The 22,088-nt window shown below is 38.2% G+C and overlaps 1 protein-coding gene and 1 pseudogene across 28 annotated transcripts in view; one reads left to right on the top strand and one right to left on the bottom strand.

Moving 5' to 3' along the window:
• Window positions 1-22,088, top strand: part of LOC145546168 (uncharacterized) — a 135,667-nt gene that overhangs the window by 6,289 nt on the left and 107,290 nt on the right. For 8 of the 28 annotated variants that reach the window (XR_014082607.1, XR_014082606.1, XR_014082596.1 and 5 more), the window contains exons 2-3: window positions 16,977-17,049; window positions 17,156-17,230. The gene's annotated coding sequence lies outside the window, so the exon portion shown is untranslated. Of the gene's footprint in view, window positions 1-9,537; window positions 9,669-16,954; window positions 17,050-17,140; window positions 17,231-22,088 lie in introns of those variants that run through there. The other 20 variants (XR_014082616.1, XR_014082610.1, XR_014082611.1 and 17 more) reach the window with 6 other exon arrangements.
• Window positions 4,630-5,108, bottom strand: LOC145544607 (small ribosomal subunit protein uS17 pseudogene; annotated as a pseudogene).

The raw sequence follows: 22,088 nt of genomic DNA, 5'->3' as shown, positions 1-22,088 counted from the left end.
TGCAGTCACCCCTAATAATGTAGCCTAAGGAAACTCCTGATGAGAAAACACAGGATACTGGGCCCAGATAGCTGAGGTACATATCAAAGGAATGATTTCAGTGATCCCAAACTCTTACATCATCCAATACATAGAAAAGTGCTAAAGTCCTTAAGTTGAGATACCTAGTTTTCTTTTATTAATAGTAGCCTTTTATTCTGACTATGTGGTGGTGCTACAGAAACTCCTCTATGTCCTGGCTTCCCCCTCTTACTCTTTGGAACAGTTTTCTCAGTGTTTATCTGAAAGGCTGTCTGCCAGGCTTGACGTTCTAAATATATCTGCTGAATAAAATATAACTCTGCTTTTAGGTTGTGCATTATTTTTCAGTTGACAGTGACATGTGTAGGGGAAGATCTTGCTGAGGAGTAGGTAAATTGAGACCAGATTATACATGGCTTTCTACCCTACCCTAAAGAGTATGGCTTTTATTGTAAGGCCTCAAGGTGATATGTGACAGGGAATATTTTAAATTAATATTTTTTAAAATGCCTAAAATAAACTACAACAGGCATGTCCATAGCATGCAAACACAATGAACAATACTGTGTAGCCAGGACTTCTCCAGTGGTCCAGTGGTTAAGAATCTGCCTTGCAATGCAGGGGACTCGGGTTCAAGCCCTGGTCAGGGAAATAAGATCCCACATTCAGCAGGCCAATTAAGCCTGTGCCACAACTAGAAAGAAGTCCATGTGCCTGCCACAAGTCCAGTGTGGCACTACTAAGACCCATGAATGCACGCATGCTAAGTCGCTTCAGTCGTGTCTGACCCTGTGCGATCCTATGAACAGCAACCCACCAGGCTCCTCTGTCTACGGGATTCTCTAGGCAAGAATACTGGAGTGGGTTGCCATCGCCTTCTCCACAACTAAGATCCAATGCATCCCCCAAATAAATATTTTTTAAAAACTATATAGCCATTAAAAGCCAGTAAAATGATATTCATATAGGTTACGTGGATAAATGTATATATTTATGTAATACTTACAGATGTCTTCAACCTAGGAAAACATGGTTGTTTGTAAAAGATCACTCTGATGGCAATTTAGATTCTAGAGCAGTGGTTCCCATCAAGTAAATCCCTTTATTTTATTTAAAAATTCAAATATATTTAAAGAACTGTTTTCTGAGAGTATGGTACTTTCTAGTTTTTGAAGTTGGACAGTCTTCTAAAATTATTATTATGAGCTAACAGAGTAGAGGATGATTTCTTGTGCCCAGACAAAAATTTTTTTAAAGGGGGCCTGGACTATGTCAGTTCTCAAAACCATTTTTAAACTTTTATCAGTAGTGATATCTCTAAGTCCTTATAGTGTAAAGAAAGTATTGGAAATGGCAGAGCCTGCTGGCTGGGGAGACTTGCTAAGATGTTAGTGTTGATAACAATATTGATGAAAACTTATGTGAAGGCTTTTGGGGGACTAGAGAGAAGAGATTGGATTGCAGAAACACTTCTAATTTAAAATTAAGAGAACTTAATGGTCCGTTATGATTCCCTGTTGGCTCAGTGGTAAAGAATCTGAGTGCAATACAGGAGCCACAGGAGACATGGATTCACTCCTTGGGTCCGGAAGATCCCCTGGAGGAGAGCATGGCAAACCACTCCAGTATTCTTGCCTGGAGAATCCCACGGACAGAGGAGCCTGGCGGGCTATGGTCCATAGGGTTCCAAAGAGTCAGACATGACTGAAGCGACTTAGGATGCACACATGCAGTGGTCCAGTATCTGTGAAGAGGGAGGAGTTGAAAATGACACTCCAAGCCAGCTTTCTGGCTTGGGTTTCTGGGTTGATAGTGGTACCACTCCCTGAGATAGCAAATAAAGGAGGAGGAAGAGGTACTGGAGGAGGTGCAGGGGAAGATAAACTTTGAGCATTTTAAGTTTGAGATGCCTACGTGGCATCCAGGCAGAGATATCTAGTAATAAGTTAGAAATATGGATCTGGAGATATAGACATGAGAGTTAGTAGACTTGGGTGTGGTAGAGGCTAAGAATGAAGTAGTTGAGAGAAAAGTATTAAAAAAAAAACAACACACCCTAGAGGTTGGTTATAAACAAAACCAAATATTAGGTGGTTTTGTTTATAACAAACAAGGGTGTTGTAAGAAACAAGGGTGGGAAATTCTGTAAAGGAAACTACAAAAGAAAGGTAGAACAAGGAGCAAATACATCAGAAATAATCACATGGAAGTAAGAAGAGAAGAAAGTTTTACAAAAGTTTGGTCAGATATATGAAACTGCTGAATAAAGATCAAGGAGTACAAGGTCTTAAATTAGACCATTGATTTTAGCCATTGGTGACTTTAATGAGATCAGTGTAATTAAAGCATATCAAAAAAATAATTCTCACAAGAAATTTTGATGCACTATCCTAGACACTAGCTCATAGAGTAAAGGATCATTTTATCTTAAACCTACTTCATCAACGATCTTACAATGCTCTCCTCTTTTGTTCTCTTGAAGAGTGCCTTTCTTGAAGTTAAATGTGACTCTCTTGCCACGTTCTCTTCTGTAATCCTTTACCTATTTTAGCTCTGTCCAACAACATCTTGTTAACTTTTATATTACAATATATTATTATCTCTTCTTATAACTAGAGAATAGTTAGATCCTTAATGATAGAACTTTACATTTCCCATAATTTCTGTGTAGTATCCAAGTATTTAGGTTGAACTTTGGGAAAGATGTATATGGCTGTAAGCAATATTCCCATAGGCAAGACATCAGGAGCATTATTGCCCACATGGAAGTTTCAAGTGTTCATTGACCAGGGCTACATGGGAATCAGTATCCAGGGTTCACAAAAGAAAGATAAGAGCCGCATGAAATACTGGAGGATGAATGACAGTTTTCTTCACGGCTCTCTCTATCCATCTCTCCAATTAATGATTCCCACTCCTTATTAAAGAATGAAGGTTATTTTAGTGTTGAAGGCAGAGGTAGGTAGAGTTGAACTACCTACCCACAGGATTATTCTGTGGGTAAGATTTTAATATGGAAAAGGATTAGACAGAGGTTCTCAAACTTTTGCTCATAGGACCTTTTGTATACTTGAAAACTTATAGAGGACCCACAGATTTTATATACATACACACACACACACACACACACACACACACACACATATATAATTTAGGATAGATGACATTTGTTTCCCAACTTCATATGTTGAAACCTATATGATGATGTTTGGAGGTGGGGCTTCTGGGGGGTGATTTGCTCGTGAGGGTTCTGCCCTCTTGAATGGGATTAGAACTTTTATGAGAGATCCCAGAGAGCTCCTTTACCCCCTTTCACCATGGGAGGACACAAGTAGAAGACCACTGTCTATGAACCAGGGAGCCAGACTTCACCAGACATTGAATCAACTCAACATTGTCTCATAGTCACTGAGGCTTTGTTGATTTTGGTTTTATTTATTTTTAAAATAATTTTGTTAATTTATTTTTGTCTGTGCTCGGTCTTTGCTGTTGTGTGGGCTTTTCTCTATTTGCGGTGAGTGGGGACTACTCTGCAGTTGGGGCCAGTGGGCTCTGTAGTTGCAATTCCCACGCTGTAGAGCACAGGTTCAGCATTTGTGGTGCGCAGGCCTAGTTGCTCCGAGGCATGTGGGGTCCTCCCAGACCAGGGATCCAACGCGTGTCTCCTGCATTGGCAGGCTGACTCTTTATCGCTGAGTCACCAGGGAAGCCCCTGGTTTTATTTTTTGTTTTTGCTTTTTTCTCTTTTGCTTCAGTTTGGATGGCTTCTGTTGCTTTACCTTTAAGTTCACTTTTATTCTATAGTATCTAATTCTTGCCAAGCCCATCTGCTTAATTGATTTAAGATACTATATTTTTCAGTCCTAGAATTTCCATTTGGTTCTTTTTCTCTATTAGTTTCCATTTCTCTATTAAGATTTTCTGTTTATTCTGTTATTGTATTTATATTTTCCTTTATGTAACACATTTATAATAGCTGCTTTAAAAATTGTATCCCCTATTTCCATCATCTCTCTCATTTCTGAGTTCATAAGTTTTTTCTCCTGGTCAAGAGTAACATTTTCCAATTCTCCTCATGCCTAGTAATTTTTTTCTTATGCTGGATGCCGTAGACTCTCCTTTGGGCAATTTTTGTTGTCTTTCTTAATAGAATATTCTTAATAATTAACTTTTTAATAGTTGTTCAGGTAGTCAATTTACTTGCATTTCAGTGTGGTACTTTCAAGGTTTGTTTTTAAGCTCTTTTTTATACAGAACTAGAGTAACGTTTACTCTAAGGCACCACTGTCCTATGTGAAATTCACTAGCTATGTTTAGCTGTTAAGCCCTTGAAGTGTGACCACTCCAAAGGGAAGTGTGCTGTAAATGAAAAATGATCACTGAATTTCAAGACTTAGTATGAAAAAAATGTAAAATATCTCATATTCTATGTTGGGTACATGTTAAAATGACAATATTTGGGATATGCTGGGTTAAGTAAAATATTTTATTAACAATTGTATCTGTTCATTTTTACTTTTTTTCAAGAGGTTACTAGGAAACTTTGTTTATTTATCTATCTGGGAAAATAACTTTATTTTGTTTGGGGCAGTGAGTAGGGATCCAGTCTCAGAACTTCTGGGACTCTTTCTTGGTGCCAGCAGCCTTGGTGACCTTGAGCACACTGAAGCTCACTGTCTTGCTCAGAGACCCACACTTGCCCACTGTGACAATGTCCCCAATCCAGATAGATGTCCCTGAAGCAGAGAGAAAGGTACAGAGACATGTTCTAGTGGCATTTCTGGGAGCAGTTGTACTTTCAGATGCAGTGAAGGTAGTCTCCAGATGGCAATGGTCCCCTGTATCTTTATCTTGGTCATCATCCCAGACAGGATCTGCCCTTGGATGGAGACATTACCAGTTATAGGGCATTTCTTGTCAATGTAGTTCCCTTCGATGGCTTCCTTCAGTGTCTTGAAGCCCAAACCAACGTTCCAGTAGTATCATGGGAGCTTCTCCTTGCCACTTTCTCCAAGCAGGGCCCTCTTCTTATTTTGAAAGTTGGTAGGTTGCTTTTGATAGGCACACTTTGTCTAAAGGTCCACCATCTTCCTGGTCACTTGAAAAAAGAGTGGAAATTTTATGTTTGTGATATCTTGTATTTCTCTTGAATAATGCTGCTGTTGTGCTAGATTTTCCCTACTGCTAAGACTCAGCCTTTCTAGGGTGTCTCCTAAACTATTGGGATGGTTAATGAGATCTCTACACTGTGGTTGGTTGAAACACTAACATCTCCCATCCCTGTGCAATCTCTGGTTGTTGTTCAGATCATAGTTCCCTAGAAGTTCTCTAATAGCTTTTCTTCGCCTAGTCTCCTGGAGTCTTTTCCTGTACACAATTCTTTGTGCAGCTTTCTTCTCCCTGATGTTTGATCTGCATCACCTCAGCTCAGTGACACCACCATCCTTTATTTGGCCCTTCCCTGTGCTGTAATCTGAAAAGTGCATACACACAGAAAGCTGTGGTGATTATGAAGCTTGTTCATTTGTTTTCCTTTTATTAGGGATCAGAATTCTATGTTTCCTGTTGACCAGTGTCTAAAAACAGTTGTTATACTGTGGAAGGTCTTGTGTTCAATATCAGCTATTATATCATGATTGAAACTAGAAATCTTTATCATGATCTTTCATTTCCATGTTTCAGATCTTCCTTAAATGTCTGATGAGCATTGTTTGCCAAGTCATAATTTTATATGAGGCAGTGTAAAAACTGACTGTGACTTTTGTGTCAATGAGCAGGGCTTTGTCACACTGGAAAGTTTTACTTTAATGAGAATGCATGATAAGTGGACCATAGACGTTGTATCCCCATAATAGGCACTTTTGGATATCTATCCTAAATTCATTTTTAGTTTTTCTCTTGCTAACATAGGCCTGTTTAGGTCCAGGTGTTTACTCTTTTCTGCCTAACCATGTTCTAATCAGGTGAATTTGTCCTGAATTCAAAGATGCATCCTGATTGAGCTAACCTAAAACACAACAATTCCAGCCCGCCGGGCCGGGGGCCGGGGACGGCGGGCTACAGGGCCTAGGCCGGGCCGAGACCCGGGGGCCGGGGGCGGCGGCCGACAAGGGCTAGGCTGGGCCGGGGGCCGGGGGGCCGGGGGCCAGGGGCGGCGGCCGACAGGGAAAACTAGCTAATCTGATCACACGGACCACAGACTTGTTTATCTCAGTGAAACTAAGCCATGCCGTGTGGGGCCACCCAAGACGGATGGGTCATGGTGGAGAGGTCTGACAGATTGTGGTCCACTGGAGAAGGGCATGGCAAACCACTTCAGTATTCTTGCCTTGAGAACCCCATGAACAGTATGAAAAGGCAAAAAGATAGGACACTGAAAGATGAACTCCCCAGGTCAGTAGGTGCCCAATATACTAATGGAGATCAGTGGAGAAATAACCCCAGAAAGAATGATGGGATGCAGCCAAAGCAAAAACGATACCCAACTGTGGAATGTGACTGGTGACAGACGCAAAGTCCGATGCTGTAAAGAGCAATATTGCATAGGAACCTGGAATGTTAGGTCCATGAATCAAGGCAAATTGGAAGTGGTCAAACAGGAGATGGCAAGAGTCAACGTCGACATTCTAGGAATCAGCAAACTAAGATGGACTGGAATGGGTGAATTTAACTCAGATGACCATTATATCTACTACTGTGGGCAAGAATCCCTTAGAAGAAATGGAGTAGCTGTCATGGTCAACAAAAGAGTCCGAAATGCAGTACTTGGATGCAATCTCAAAAACTATACAATGATCTCTGTTCGTTTCCAAGGCAAACCATTCAATATCACGGTAATCCAAGTCTATGCCCCAACCAGTAATGCTGAAGAAGCTGAAGTTGAACGATTCTATGAAGACCTACAAGACCTTTTAGAACTAACACCCAAAAAAGATGTCCTTTTCATTATAGGGGACTGGAATGCAAAAGTAGGAAGTCAAGAAACACCTGGCGTAACAAGCAAGTTTGGCCTTGGAGTACAGAATGAAGCAGGGCAAAGGCTAATAGAGTTTTGCCACGAGAACGCACTGGTAATACCAAACACCCTATTCCAACAACACAAGAGAAGACTCTACACGTGGACATCACCAGATGGTCAACACCGAAATCAGATTGATTATATTCTTTGCAGCCAAAGATGGAGAAGCTCTCTACAGTCAGCAAAAACAAGACCGGGAGCAGACTTTGGCTCGGATCATGAACTGCTTATTGCCAAATTCAGACTTAAATTGAAGAAAGTAGGGAAAACCACTAGTCCATTCAGGTATGACCTAGATCATATCCCTTATGAGTATACCGTGGAAGTGACAAATAGATTTAAGGGTCTAGACCTGATAGAAAGAGTGCCTAATGAACTATGGACAGAGGTTCGTGACATTGTACAGGAGACAGGGATCAAGAAAATCCCCATGGAAAAGAAATGCAAAAAAGCAAAATGGCTGTCTGAGGAGGCCTTACAGATAGCTTGGAAGAGAAGAGAAGCGAAAAGCAAAGGAGAAAAGGAAAGATATTCCCATCTGAATGCAGAGTTCCAAAGAATAGCAAGGAGAGATAAGAAAGCCTTCCTCAGCGATCAGTGCAAAGAAATAGAGGAAAACAACAGATTGGGAAAGACTAGAGATCTCTTCAAGAAAATTAGAGATACCAAAGGAACATTTCGTGCAAAGATGGGTTCAATAAAGGACAGAAATGGTATGGACCTAACAGAAGCAGAAGATATTAAGAAGAGGTGGCAAGAATACACAGAAGAACTGTACAAAAAAGATCTTCATGACCCAGATAATCACGATGGTGTGATCACTCACCTAGAGCCAGACATCCTGGAATGTGAAGTGAAGTGGGCCTTAGAAAGCATCACTACGAACAAAGCTAGTGGAGGTGATGGAATTCCAGTTGAGCTATTTCAAATCCTCAAAGGTGATGCTGTGAAAGTGCTGCACTCGATATGCCAGCAAATTTGGAAAACTCAGCAGTGGCCACAGGACTGGAAGAGGTCAGTTTTCGTTCCAATCCCAAAGAAAGGCAATGCCAAAGAATGCTCAAACTACTGCACAATTGCACTCATCTCACATGCTAGTAAAGTAATGCTCAAAATTCTCCAAGCCAGGCTTCAGCAATACGTGAACCGTGAACTTCCAGGTGTTCAAGCTGGTTTTAGAAAAGGCAGAGGAACCAGAGATCAAATTGCCAATATCCGCTGGATCATCGAAAAAGCAAGAGAGTTCCAGAAAAACATCTATTTCTGCTTTATTGACTATGCCAAAGCCTTTGACTGTGTGGATCACAATAAACTGTGGAAAATTCTGAAAGAGATGGGAATACCAGACCATCTGACCTGTCTCTTGAGAAACCTGTATACAGGTCAGGAAGCAACAGTTAGAACTGGACATGGAACAACAGACTGGTTCCAAATAGGAAAAGGAGTCCGTCAAGGCTGTATATTGTCACCCTGCTTATTTAACTTATATGCAGAGTACATCATGAGAAACGCTGGGCTGGAAGAAACACAAGCTGGAATCAAGATTGCTGGGAGAAATATCAATAACCTCAGATATGCAGATGACACCACCCTTATGGCAGAAAGTGAAGAAGAACTAAAGAGCCTCTTGATGAAAGTGAAAGAGGAGATTGAAAAAGTTGGCTTAAAGCTCAACGTTCAGAAAACTAAAATCATGGCATCTGGTCCCATCACTTCATGGGAAATAGATGGGGAAACAGTGGAAACAGTGTCAGACTTTATTTTGGGGGGCTCCAAAATCACTGCTGATGGTGATTGCAGCCATGAAATTAAAAGATGCTTACTCCTTGGAAGGAAGGTTATGACCAACCTAGATAGCATATTTAAAAGCAGAGACATTACTTTGCCAACAAAAGTCCGTCTAGTCAAGGCTATGGTTTTTCCAGTGGTCATGTATGGATGTGAGAGCTGGAGTATAAAGAAAGCTGAGCGCCGAAGAATTGATGCTTTTGAACTGTGGTGTTGGAGAAGACTCTTGAGAGTCCCTTGGATTGCAAGGAGATCCAGTCAATCCATCCTAAAAGAGATCAGTCCTGGGTGTTCATTGGAATGTCTGATGTTGAAGCTGAAACTCCAATACTTTGGGCACCTCATGCGAAGGGTTGACTCATTGGAAAAGACCCTAATGCTGGGTAGGATTGGGGGCGGGAGGAGAAGGGGACGACAGAGGATGAGATGGTTGGATGGCATCACCGACTCGATGGACATGGGTTTGGATAGACTCCGGGAGTTGGTGATGGACAGAGAGGCCTGGCGTGCTGCAATTCATGGGGTCGCAAAGAGTCAGACACGACTGAGCGACTGAACTGAACTGAACTTCCTATGAATTCTTAAGGCACAGAAATGTGTTGCAATTTTGATCAATGAGACGTAGAGAAAAGACACTGAGAACTTCTGGAAAAGGTTCCATAAATCTTACAAAAAAAGAAAAGAAAACATAGTCCCTTTTCTTCTTTTAGATGTTCTCAAGTCTGAGAAAATGATCCCTGGGGATGAAATCTGGAGAATAATGGAAAGATGCTGGCCCTTGACTGTATTATTCAGCCTCTGACTTGAAAAACCCTATGCTAGTCACTCTTCCTCCAAACGTGTAAGATATTACATCTCTATATTGTTAAAACACGTTTCTCGTACTTATAAAGTCATTGTAACTAGTACAAATTCAGAATGTAAAGGAGTTAACACTCAGTTGGGCATTCTTGATCTATATATTCCAAGCTTATATTTCCAGTGATTGAGGATTACTGAGATGAACGACTTGAACGGAATCAACAGGTCTTGAAGTTCTGAATGGAAAACTTGTGTTAAGTTATTTTGGGGTTAGAATCAACAGCTCTCTAGTATTCTTTGGGTCTGAAAACTGGCAGCAGCTGGTGAGACAGTAAGTAGGTACTTTTTAAGGCACTCACATATTTTTAAGGACCTGATCTCTGGAAGTTGACATGTCTAGGTTGGAATGAGTTAAAGTAAGAACTGGCTGAAGCTCTTGGGTACCCCTTTTTAAAAATCTCAATAATTTACATGCCACAAAATTCACCATTTTAAAGTGTACAGTTCTGTGGTTGTTAATGTAAGTGTACAACTACCACCACTATCTAATTACACAACATTTTCCATTAATCAGTTGAAAGACATTTGGTTTGTTTCTACTCTATGGCTATTGTGAATAATTGCTTTGGCAATTCTGGGTCTTTTGTGGTTTCATATAAATTGTAGGATTATTTAGTTCCATGAAAGATGTCATGGGTGTTTTGATAGAGATTGCATTAATCTATAGATTGCTTTGAATAGTAAAGCCACTTTAACAATATTAATTCTTCTAATCCAAGAGCATGGGATAGCTTCCCATTTCTTTGAATAATTTTTAGTTTCCTTTATCAGTGCTTTTCAGTTTTCAATGCATAGGTCTTTCACCCCTTGGTTGAGTTTATTCCTAGGTATTTTATTTTTTTGACATGACTTTAAGCAGGATTTTTTTTTTATTTTCTCTTTCTGATGTTTCATCATTAATGTAAAGAAATGCAACATATTTCTGTATATTAATCCTGTATGCTCCCTCCTTGCTGAATTCACTTATTTGTTCTTAACAGGTGGAAACTTTAGGGTTCTCTGTACAGAGTATCATGTCATCTGCAAACAGTGACAGTTTTACCTCTTCTCTTCCAGTTTGTATACCTTTAATTCTTTTCTTATCTGATTGTTGTGGCTAAGACTTCCAGCACTAAGCTGAATAGAAGAGGTAGGGTGGACATCTCTTGTTCCTGAATTTAGTAGGAAGGCTTTCAGCTTTTCACTATTGAGTATTATATTGGCTGTGGGTTTGTTGTAAATGGCCTAAGTTGTTGTTGTTGTTGGGTCACCCAGTCAGGTCCAACTCTTTGAGACCCCAGGTACTGTAGCACACCAGTCCTCCCTGTCCCTCACTATCTCCCAGAGTTTGCCCAAGTTCATGTCCACTGCATTGGTGATGCCATCCAGCCATCTCATCCTCTGACGCCCTATTCTTCTTCTTCCCTCAATCTTTCCCAGCATCAGGGTCTTTTCCAATGAGTCAACTGTTCACTGTTGATTATATTAAGTTCTCTATGCTCATGTTGGTGAGAGTTTTTAATCATAAATGAATGTTGAATTTTGTCGAATGTTTTTCTCCGCATCTTTTGAAATGACCATGTGGGTTTTGTCTTCCCTTTTGTTAATGTGATATATTACACTGATTGATTTGCATATGTCACACCATCCTTGTGACCATGGAATGAGTCCAACTTGATCATGGTTTGTGATCCTTTTTAAGCATTATTGGATTTGGTTTGCTAATATTTTATTGAGGATTTTTGCATCTATATTCATGAAAGATATTGACCTATAGTTTTCTTTTTTTGTATTGTTTTTGTCTGGTTTTGGTATTAAGGTGATGGTGGCCTCACAGAATGAGTTTGAGAGTTTCCTTCCTCTTGAATTTTTGAAATAGTTTGAGAAGGGTAGGTGTAAATTCTTCTTTGAAGTTTTGTAGAACTTCCCAGTGAAGCAATCCTGTCCTGGACTTTTGTTTGCAGGGAGTTTTTAAAATTACAGTTTCTATGTCACTTCCAGTGATCTGTCCAAATTATGTTTAATCTTGACTCAAATTTGGTAGGCTGAACATTTCAGAATTTGTCCATTTCTTCTCAGTTGTCCAATTGGTTGTCATATAATTGTTCATATATTCTCTTATGATTTTTTTTGTATTTCTGTAGTATCAGTTGTTATTTCTCCTCTTTCATTTTTTATTTTGTTTATTTGAGTTCTCTCTCTTTTCTTAGTGAGCTAGGCTAGAGGTTTGTTGATTTATCTTGTCAAAAATTCAACTGTTAGTTTTACTGATTTTTTTTTTCTATTTTTTAAAAATCTTATTTATTTATTTTATTTTTCATTTTTATTGTTTCATTCCTTCTACTGACTTTGGGTTTTATTTGTTCTTTTGCTAGTTCTTTTTTCTAAGTTAGGTTGTTTATTTGAGATTTTTCTTTTTGTTTTTCTTTTTTTTTATTTTGAGGAAGACCTGTATTGTTATGAACTTTCCTCTTAGAACTACTTTTACTATAGATTTGTAAAGTTCTGTTTTCATTTTTGTTTTCCTCAAGGCATTTTCCAATTTCTTCTTTGATTTCATTGTTGACCATTGTTTTTTTAGTAGCATGTTGTTTAGTCTCCATCTGTTTCTTCTTTTCCCATTTTTCTTTTTGTGGTAATTTCTAGTTCTATATCACTGTGGTCAGAAAAGATCCTTGAAGTAATTTCAATCCTCTTGAATTTGTTGAGGCTTGTTTTGTGACTTAATGTGTGATCTATCCTAGAGAATGCCCCATGCATTCTTGAAAAGAATGTATATTCTGGATTTTTTTGAATATAATGTCCTATAGATATCAATTAAACCCAACAGGTTTATTGTACCTTAATTGTGTCATTTAGGACCTCTGTTGCCTTTTTGATCTTCTGTCTAGATGAACTGTGGATTGATTACAGTGAAGTGTTAAAGTCTCCTGCTATTATTGTATTATTGTCAAGTTCTCCCTTTCTGTCTTTTAGTATTTGCTTTATATATTTAGGTGCTCCTATATTGGGTGCATATATGTTAACAAGTATAATATCCTCTTCTTGTGTTGATCCCTTTATCATTATATAATGCCTGTCTTTGTCTCTCTTTATGGCCTTTTATTTTTTATGATATGAGTATTACTACCCCTGCCTTCTTGTTGTCTCCATTTACATGAAATATCTTTTTCCATTCCTCTTACCTTCAGTCTGTGTGTGTCTTTCACCCTGAAGTAAGTCTTTTATAGGCAACACAGTACAGATTCATGTTTGTTTGTTTTTTAATCTAGTCTGCCACTCTGTGTCTTTTGATGGAAGCATTTAGTCCATTGACAATTATTGATAGATATGTACTTATTGCCATTTTAATCCTTGCTTTCCAGTTGTTTCTGTAGTTCTTGTTTGTTTATTTCTACTTTTTGTTTCTCCTTTTATGGTTTGATGATTTTCTTTTGTAGTATGCTTGAGTTCCTTTTTTTAAATTTTTTTTGAATCTACTGTATGTTTTTGACTTGTGCTTACTATGTAGTTCAAGTATGTTGACCAATAACTATATCGACTTGCTTTAAACTAATAGATATCCAAGTTCACACACATTCTAAAAGATCTACATTTTTATACTCCCCTTCCCCACATTTTTCAATTTTGATGACTTGTTTTACATCTTCCTGCTTATCCTTTTACTGTTAATTGTGGTTATAATTGTTTTATAGTTTTTTAATTGTTTTTAATCCACATATTGTTTTATTTAAGTGGCCATAAATCCTTACTATATATTTGCCTTTCCTATTGTGATTTTCCCTTTCCTATAGATTGAAGGTTTTAAATATCTTAATTTCTAAAATGCTATGTTCAATGTTTGCAATTTTGTTTTTTCTAGTTTTGCTAAGAAACAGCAACAGCAGGATTGATTAAGAAAAATTAAGAAAAAATCCTTAAAGAGAATACATGTGGAATAGGTGATGGCTGTATTTTAGATATTGATACTGAGGGCCATGGTTTCCATAACCACCACTTTATAGTTGCAGAAAGCCCGAGATGTAACCATAGTGCAACCATTTTTAATTGTGGCTTTATTTTTGTGATGTCTGATTTTTGTATCAGGATAATGTTTGCTTCGTAGATTGAGTAGGGAAGGTTTTGCTTTTGTATTTTTTTGATGAATATAGGGTGTTCTTAGTGCTTGAGTTTTTGATAGCTCCAACTCTCCTTTTGTTGTGTGTCTAGGCTAGAACTGTTTGAAGTTGTTTAATGTTTGATATTCTCAGAATCATCCTTTTACTGCCTTCTTTTTGCTATACTTCCCTGATTTCTTTAAGGCCTGCTCTCTATGTTTCAAGCTGATAATGACCTCATATGAAACACTCTGTATTTATTTTTAGCTTAAGCTATTTCTTCTCTCTTCCCAAAGAAACGTTTTGTCTCTTTACCACAATTTGTTTCTATGATGCAAATTATCAAATTATTGTTAAATAAGTGAATGATTTCAGTGTAAGTAGAAATTGTCATTCTCAATTTTCCATACCTGATTTTTCTAGTAAAGTAGGGGTCACAGAAGTAACAATTGGACAGGGAAAAGTCTTCAGTTCAGCTGCTGCACGGGCAAGAGCTCTTTCAACTTCTAAAAAATAAAAAAACCTAAAAATGAGTGCTAGTACCCAGGAATCGTTTTCCAGAAGGGCACACCCCCAGACTTAGGGCTTTTAGATTCTGGCAGGTTTAATTTCTTTCTGTACCCAACTTAAAGTCAATCCCTTTGGCAAGGTCTACTTCATCCACATTATTTCAATACTCATAAATTTGCATTTCTACTCTGTTTATTTTAAATATCCCCTGAGGCATCTTCTGGCCACTGCTGCCTGCTTGGACTATTTAAGCTCTTTGTGTGGTGCCAGTTACTGTTTTTCTTTTGTGCTCTGGTTCCAAAGTGGCATACATTTTAACTAATGTGTCCTAATCTTATTTTTCTCATAAACCAAATTATTTTTAGTGCATCATTTTACAGAGCATGTTTTTCACAAATGTATATATCATAGCATAAATACCTGTATTTACACTTTAACTGGGGATTTTGGAGATACGAATTTATTCAAAAGGGAAACTTTAGCCATAGTGGCAAGACAATGAGCTAGAGATGTTTAATTAAACAGGAGCTTTTGGCGTACTTCAAGTCTCGTTTTAAACAGATTCTCAGCCTTGGAAAGAGTCAAGCCTGAGCCTTGGAAAAATTTTCTTATTAATAATAATAGCTAATAATCCTCAATCTACTGCATGTCCCAGTTCTTTGATGCTGTTGCTGCTGCCCAGTCTTCCATTGTGTACTCATCTTCTTCATTGCAAACCCATGAGGGCAGTTTAACAAGGTCCCAAGTGATGCTGATCCTGCTGACCCAAGGATGGCATTTTTTAAAAATTTATTTTTTATTTGGTGGAAAATTGCTTTTCAATTTTGTGTTGGTTTCTGTTTTACAAGATTATGAATCAGTCATAATTATACATATATCTGTGTAATTATAAATCCCTTCCCTCCTGAGCCTCCCTCCTCTTTCCCAACCCACCCCTCTACATCATCACAGAGTGCCAGGGTGGACTCCATGTGTTACTTAGCAACTTACCACGTAATAGTGTATATAGGTCAACGCTACTTTCTCAGTTCATCCCCTGCTGTGTCCACAAGTCCGTTCTCTACTAAATTCATAAGTACCATTTTTGTAATGTCCATATATATGTGTTAACATGTGATACTTGTTTTGCTCTTTCAGACCTACTTTACGCTATATAGGAGGCCCTAGGTTCATCCACATCACTATAACTGACTCAAATTAATCCCTTTTATGGCTGAGTAATATTCCATTGTATATATGTACCACAACTTCTTTGTCCATTCATCTGTTGAGGGACAACTAGGTTGCTTCCATGTCCTGGCTATTGTAAATATTGCTGCAATGAACATTAGGGTACATGTGTCTTTTCGAATTGTGATTTTTCTCAAGGTTTATGTCCAGTAATGGGATTGCTGGGTCATATGGTAGATTCATCCTAGTTTTTTAAGGAATCTCATACTGTTTTCCATAATGGCTGTGTCAGTTTACATTCCTACTAACAGTGCAGGAGGGTTCCCTTTTCTCCACATCCTCTCCAGCATTTATTATTTGTAGATTTTTTGATGATGGCCATTCTCACTGGTGTGAGGTAATACCTCATTGTAGTTTTGATTTGCATTGCTCTAATAATGAGCAACGTTGAGCATCTTTTCATGTGTCTGTTGGTCATCTGTACATCTTCTTTGGAGAAATGTCTTTTAGGTCTTCTGCCCATTTTTTGATTGGGTTGTTTGCTTTTCTGATATTGAGCTGTATGAGTTGCTTATATATTTTGGAGATTAACCCTTTGTCAGTTGCTTCATTTGCAATTATTTTCTCCCATTCTGAGGGTTGTCTTTTCATCTTGTTTATAGTTTACTTTGCTGTGCAAAAGCTTTTAAGTTTTATTAGGTCCCATTTGTTTATTTTTGTTTTTATTTCCGTCAAGCTGGGAGGTGGATCAGAGAGAATCTTACTGCAATTTGTCAGATTGTACTGCCTATGTTTTCCTCTAAGAGCTTTATAGTTTCTGGCCTTACATTTAAGTCTTTAATCCATTTTGAGCTTATGTTTGTGTATGATTTTAGGAAGTATTCTGTCATTCTTTTACACATAGCTGTCCGATTTTCCCAGCACCACTTAGTGAAGAGGCTATCTTTTCTCCATTGTATATACTTGCCTCCTTTTCAAAGATAAGGTGCCCATAGGTGTGCAGGGACCACATTTTGAGTTGCACTGTTCTGATGACCCTGCCATCAGCAGTATCACTCATCTTCATAAGCACCAGATCATTCCCTATCAAAACTTTTGTTTCCTGGCCATTACACTAGCATAGTCATTCCCAATAAGAGGCAATTTTAATTCCAAGAAGACATTTGACAGTGTCAGGAGACACTTTTGTTGTCTGAGTAAGAAGTTATGCTACTGGTGTCTGGTAGGTAGAGGCCAGAGATGCTGCTAAACATTCTACAAGGCACAAGGCAACACTTTACAGCAAAGAATTATCTGGCCTAAAATGTCAGTAGTGTCAAGGTTGAGAAACTCAGTATTGACATGAGCATGAAATACTGATTGCATAGCCTATGAAATGAATGTAAAGGTAAAGGGAGTGTTGTGCCCCCCTTCCCAATTTTTTTACACTTCATTGAAAATAAAATATTTAAACTTTAAAACCATCAAGTGCTTTGAAATATTACCTACAGACATGATAACCTAACTTCAGGTTTCCAGTTTCTCCTTCTTAGATCTCCTGGTAGAATGGAAGACTTTACTGAAATTAAACTTTTGGACACTGGACCCATCTATTTTTTTGATCAGGTAATAATATGGCTCAGTTTTGTCAAATTATAGTTTGCTTTTTAAAAAAGTAACTTACTTTTGACTGATATTTTTTCTCTTTTTTAATCAGAAAATTTTCTTTTAGATAAAACCAAAAAGGAAAATATGGGAAAGAGAAAATGTGAAGACCACTTCCCCCTTTTGGAATGCACTGAAGGAGGTAACTATAAGTAAAACATTTGGAATTTATTGTCTATTTGATGGGATCACTTTACATTCTCAAAAGATTATAAGGTAGTCAGGACCAGTCCTCCCCTATTCCTCATCCCCCAAGAACCACATCAAGGAATTGCCATTTCAAAGCTGATTATGAAGTCAATGGAGAACTTTATTTTGGCCAAATTATTGGTTGATTTAAGCAAAAGTGACCAAATCAACCAGTCATCCGGATTTCCTTGCTATTTCACAACAAACCCAGCTCCACTTTTGCCTTAGGCAATTTGTTCTAGATATTTCTTCAGCTTTCTGCATTGTATACTCTCTGTTCCCTGTAAGTCTTTATTTAAGTATCACCTTTGTGTTAAGACTTTTCTTATTTGCCTTACTTCAAATTTCCACCCTATGCCCATTTTGGTATTCTTTATTCCACTTCCTAACATTTCTGCTACTCTTAATACTTTCTAACTTTATAAATGATATTTCTATTTATTTGTTTGCCCTCTCTCTCCTCATGAAAGTGTCAAGTCCATAAAGGTTAAGATAGTTTACTTACTTAATCACTTCTCTATCATTTCTCTATCCCCAGTCCCAAAAATAATGCTTGACATATAGAATGTACTTAATAAGAGATTTATGATTAACAACCATGAAATTGTGTCAAGCCCACAAAGATGAATGAAATAAGGAAACTAGTCATTCCACAACATTTTTACCCTATAGTTATGATAATTTCTTAATTTGTGAAGTGGAAATTAAAATACCTCAACTTGTCTTAGAACATACATCACAGAGCTTAAAAGTTGTCAACCTATGAGTTCTCAAGTAGGCACAGCTCCCCAAGCCCATTCCAAACCAGGGATGTTTAGCAACGTCTAAGGGCCTCCCTTGTGGCTCAGCTGGTAAAGAATCTGCCTGCAATGCGGGAGACCTGGGTTCGATCCCTGAGTTGGGAAGATCCCCTGGAGAAGGGAAAGGCTACCCACTCCAGTATTCTGGCCTGGAGAATTCCATGGACCATATAGTCCATGGGGTTGCAAAGAGTTGGACATGACTGAGTGACTTTCACTTTCCCTTCACTTTCACTTTTCAAAGACATATTTGATTGTTAACAACTAGGCAGTTGTGGCACTATTGTCAATCTGGTGGGTAGAGATGCTGCTAAACATCCTAAAATGCATGTGGCAGCCAACAACAGAGAATCATCTGGTCAAAGATGTCAGTAATACCAGGGTTGAAAAACCCTAGTAAATATTAATCAGGTCTGGGGCTTTTTGAGCCTGCTGTAACTTTTCTCAAGACCCCAGCAAGCTGCTGCTCTTTTCAGAAGTCCGTTGTCTCTTCATTTTCAACTCTTTCTGCCTAAAAGCAATTCAGCATAACTTGGTCAGTTTGCACCCACAATTGGTCTTATAATTGGCACTCAGTGGATGAAATCAGATTGTCATGTGAGCATTAAGTATGTCTATTTTTGTAAAGCTTCAGAGGTTTATTGGCCCAGCTTTCTCATTTGATGTCTTCCTCAGGGCATGGCTTAAGCTTTGCTTCTGTCAACTCTGATTGGTAACACCCTCTTTCTTCCACTGGCTTTCCTACTGCAGCCATTGAACCAAGAATAAAATCCACACTTGTTATCATGAACTGCAGGCCTTTCTGTGATTTCCTCTCCCACTTGTCCTCTGACCACCTCATATACCACTCCATGACACCTGCTATGCCCCAGCTGTTATGTCCTATGCATTCATTTAACAATCAAGCCATCCCTACTCTAAGTTCTCTGCATTTGCTATGCACTCTGCTTTGAATGTTTTTATTCCATATAATTTTATAGTTGGCTCTTCCTCATCATCGTCTGAATCTCATCCTGAATGTCACCTCCTCTGAAAAGATATCCCTGACCTCCCAATTCAAAGGAGCCAAACACACACACCCCATCATCACTCTTTTATGCTGCTCTGTTTTAATTTTATCATTAGTTACCACTATCTGTAATTTTCTTTCCCTTTCCTCTCTTCCTCCCTTCATTCTTTCCTTCCTCTCTTTCTCCAACTAGAATGTAAGGTCCATTAGAGCAGAGGTCTGTCCTCTTCACCATGTCTTTTCAGCACCTAGAACTGTGCCTGTGGAATTTTGCTGAATGGTTTCTTCCCATGTGCTGTGCCTGGAGAAGTGGGGCTACTTTAAGACTGGGCCAGGTCCCAACCCCTTTATTGTTGATTATCTCTTGTCAAGATTATTAAATCTGGGGGCCTCCCTGGTGGTCCAGTGGTTGAGACTTTGCCTTCCAGTGAGGAGGGTGTGGGTTCAATCCCTGGTCAGGGAGCTGGGATCCCACGTGCCTCACGGCCTAGGGGCCAGGGCATGGAGCAGAGGTGATATTGTGGTGAATTCAGTGGAGACTTTGAAGACGTGGTCCACATCAAAGAAGAAAAAAAGGATTATTTAATCTGGTTTTGAACTCAACAGTCCATTATTTGAGCTTTTGTCTGAAAAGTAAACCAAACGTATAAAGATTATTTTTTCAAATGTACATTAAATTTCTTAACAACTCTATGAAGGAGCTATAATTATTGGCATCATTTTACATGTGATAAAATTTATTAACCTGGTCCCCCTGCATTGGGAGCACAGTCTTAGCCACTGGACCCCCAGGGAATTAATAAATGATAGGCATTAGTGTTAGCCACTGGACCACCAGGGAATTAATAAATGATAGGCGTTACTATAATTACTGTAATAAGTACAGTCTCTATCATTTTATTTATTTTAAATTGAAGTATAATTGATTTACAGTGTTTCAGAGTAAACAGCAAAGTGATTCAGTTATATGTATTTCCTTTGTCAGATTCTTTCCCATTACAAATTGTTACAAGATATTGAATATAGTTCCCTGTGCTATACATAGGGTCTTGTTGTTTATTTTATATATAGCAGTGTATATATTTTAATTCCAAACTCCTAGTTTATTCCTCCCCTACTTCCCCTTTGGTAACCATAAGTTTGCTTTCTAAGTCTGTGAGTCTATTTCTGTTTTGTAAATAAGTTAGTTTGTATCATTTTTTAGATTCCACATATAAGTAGTATCATATGGCATTTGTCTTTATCCAATCTCTATCATTTTATTTGAGCAATAGATAAATTTACCACTAACGCATATATATAGGAGAAGGCAATGGCAACCCACTCCAGTACTCTTGCCTGGAGAGTCCCATGGATGGAGGAGCCTGGCAGGCTGCAGTCCATGGGGTTGCTAAGAGTCGGACACGGCTGAGTGACTTCACTTTCAATTTTCACTTGCACGCATTGGAGAAGGAAATCGCAACTCACTCCAGTGTTCTTGCCTGGAGAATCCCAGGGACAGGGGAGCCTGGTGGGCTGCCATCTATGGGGTCGCACAGAGTGGCACACGACTGAAGCGACTTAGCAGCAGCAGCAGCAGCAGGAGCATATATATAGGATTTACAAAGAAAATAACATAAAATAGAGATAACATACTAGCTAACTCATAGGGTTAGTATTAGAAATTGATAAGATAATATTTATGAGAGTAATTTTTTAGCTCTAAAAAATATAGAAATTTAATGAATTATTACTATGAAAATATATTTAATGTTTTCAAAAATGGGCTTTCCAGCTTTTAAATATCAATGTAATAATATAACCAATGCTCAGAGATCAAAAATTTAAGACCACATTTAGAATTCTTTTAGTGTTTGTTTTTTTGGCCATGCCCTGCAGCTTAAGGGATCTTAGTATCCCAACCAGGGATTAAACCAGGCTCCCACAATGAAAGTGCCAAGAGCTAACCATTGGACCACCAGGGAATTCCCCACATTTAGAATTCTTTTCCATGTCAAATACCTTTGATCTTAAAACAATGTTCCCTTTTATTTCACATTAAACACGTAGCTAGAAAACCTTTGTCACTTTTTTCAAACTATGCTAATGGAACCACGATTTAGAAGAAAAATGCAAGTGGCTCCTTTGCACTGTGGACCATTTTATAAAGACAGTATTCAAGTGAAACTCCATCAGGTATTCCAAACTACATGGTTCCAAACCACAGCAATAAAGCAACTATCACAATAAAATGAGTCACACAAATTTTTTGGCTTCTTAGTACTTATTAAAGTTGTATCAAACTAAATTGTAGTCTATTAAGTGTACAATAGTATCATGTCTAAAAACCAATGTTCACATCACACTTTAATTAAAAAATACTTTATTGCTGAAAAATGTTAACCATCATCTGAGCCTTCAGCAAATTTTAATCATTTTGCAATAGTAACATTAAAGATCATAGATCATTATAACAAACATAATAATAATGAAAAAGTTTTAAATATTGCAATATCGCAACAGTCACCAAAATATCACACTACTATATTTGAAGTGGAAACCAACAAGGACCTACTATAAAGCATGTGCAACTTTGCTCAATGTTATGTGGCAATCTGGATGAGAAGGGAGTTTGGGAAAAAATAGATACATGTATGTGTATGACTGAGTCCCTTTGCTGTTCACCTGAAACTATCACAACATAGTTAATTGGTTATACCCCATTACAAAATAAAAAGGGTTTTTAATAAATAAATAAATACCTCAGCTCTCTTTTTTAAAAAAAAAATACAAATTGTTTTTAAAAATAATTTGAGGGCTAAGATGAAGTTATCTTGTTCTGAGGGAGATTTACATGTGTTTGTGTAAGAGGCTTGAGGAAACATCCAGGGGTCACCTTAATTCAGTTTCAGAGAATGCAGTGATTTGAAGCTGTCTTTGAATGTGCTGATCTAGGTCTACTTTTGGGACAACTCTTAGTCCTAGGATGCAGCCTCCCGTTGGAAAGCCTGGACTCCAAATCC

Source organism: Giraffa tippelskirchi, chromosome 4 (assembly GCF_054371585.1).
Source record: "Giraffa tippelskirchi isolate mGirTip1 chromosome 4, T2T-mGirTip1v1.2.pri, whole genome shotgun sequence".
Classification (NCBI taxonomy): domain Eukaryota; kingdom Metazoa; phylum Chordata; class Mammalia; order Artiodactyla; family Giraffidae; genus Giraffa; species Giraffa tippelskirchi.
The sequence above is the reverse complement of the archived record's forward strand: the minus strand, read 5'-3'. Positions and strand labels throughout refer to the sequence as shown.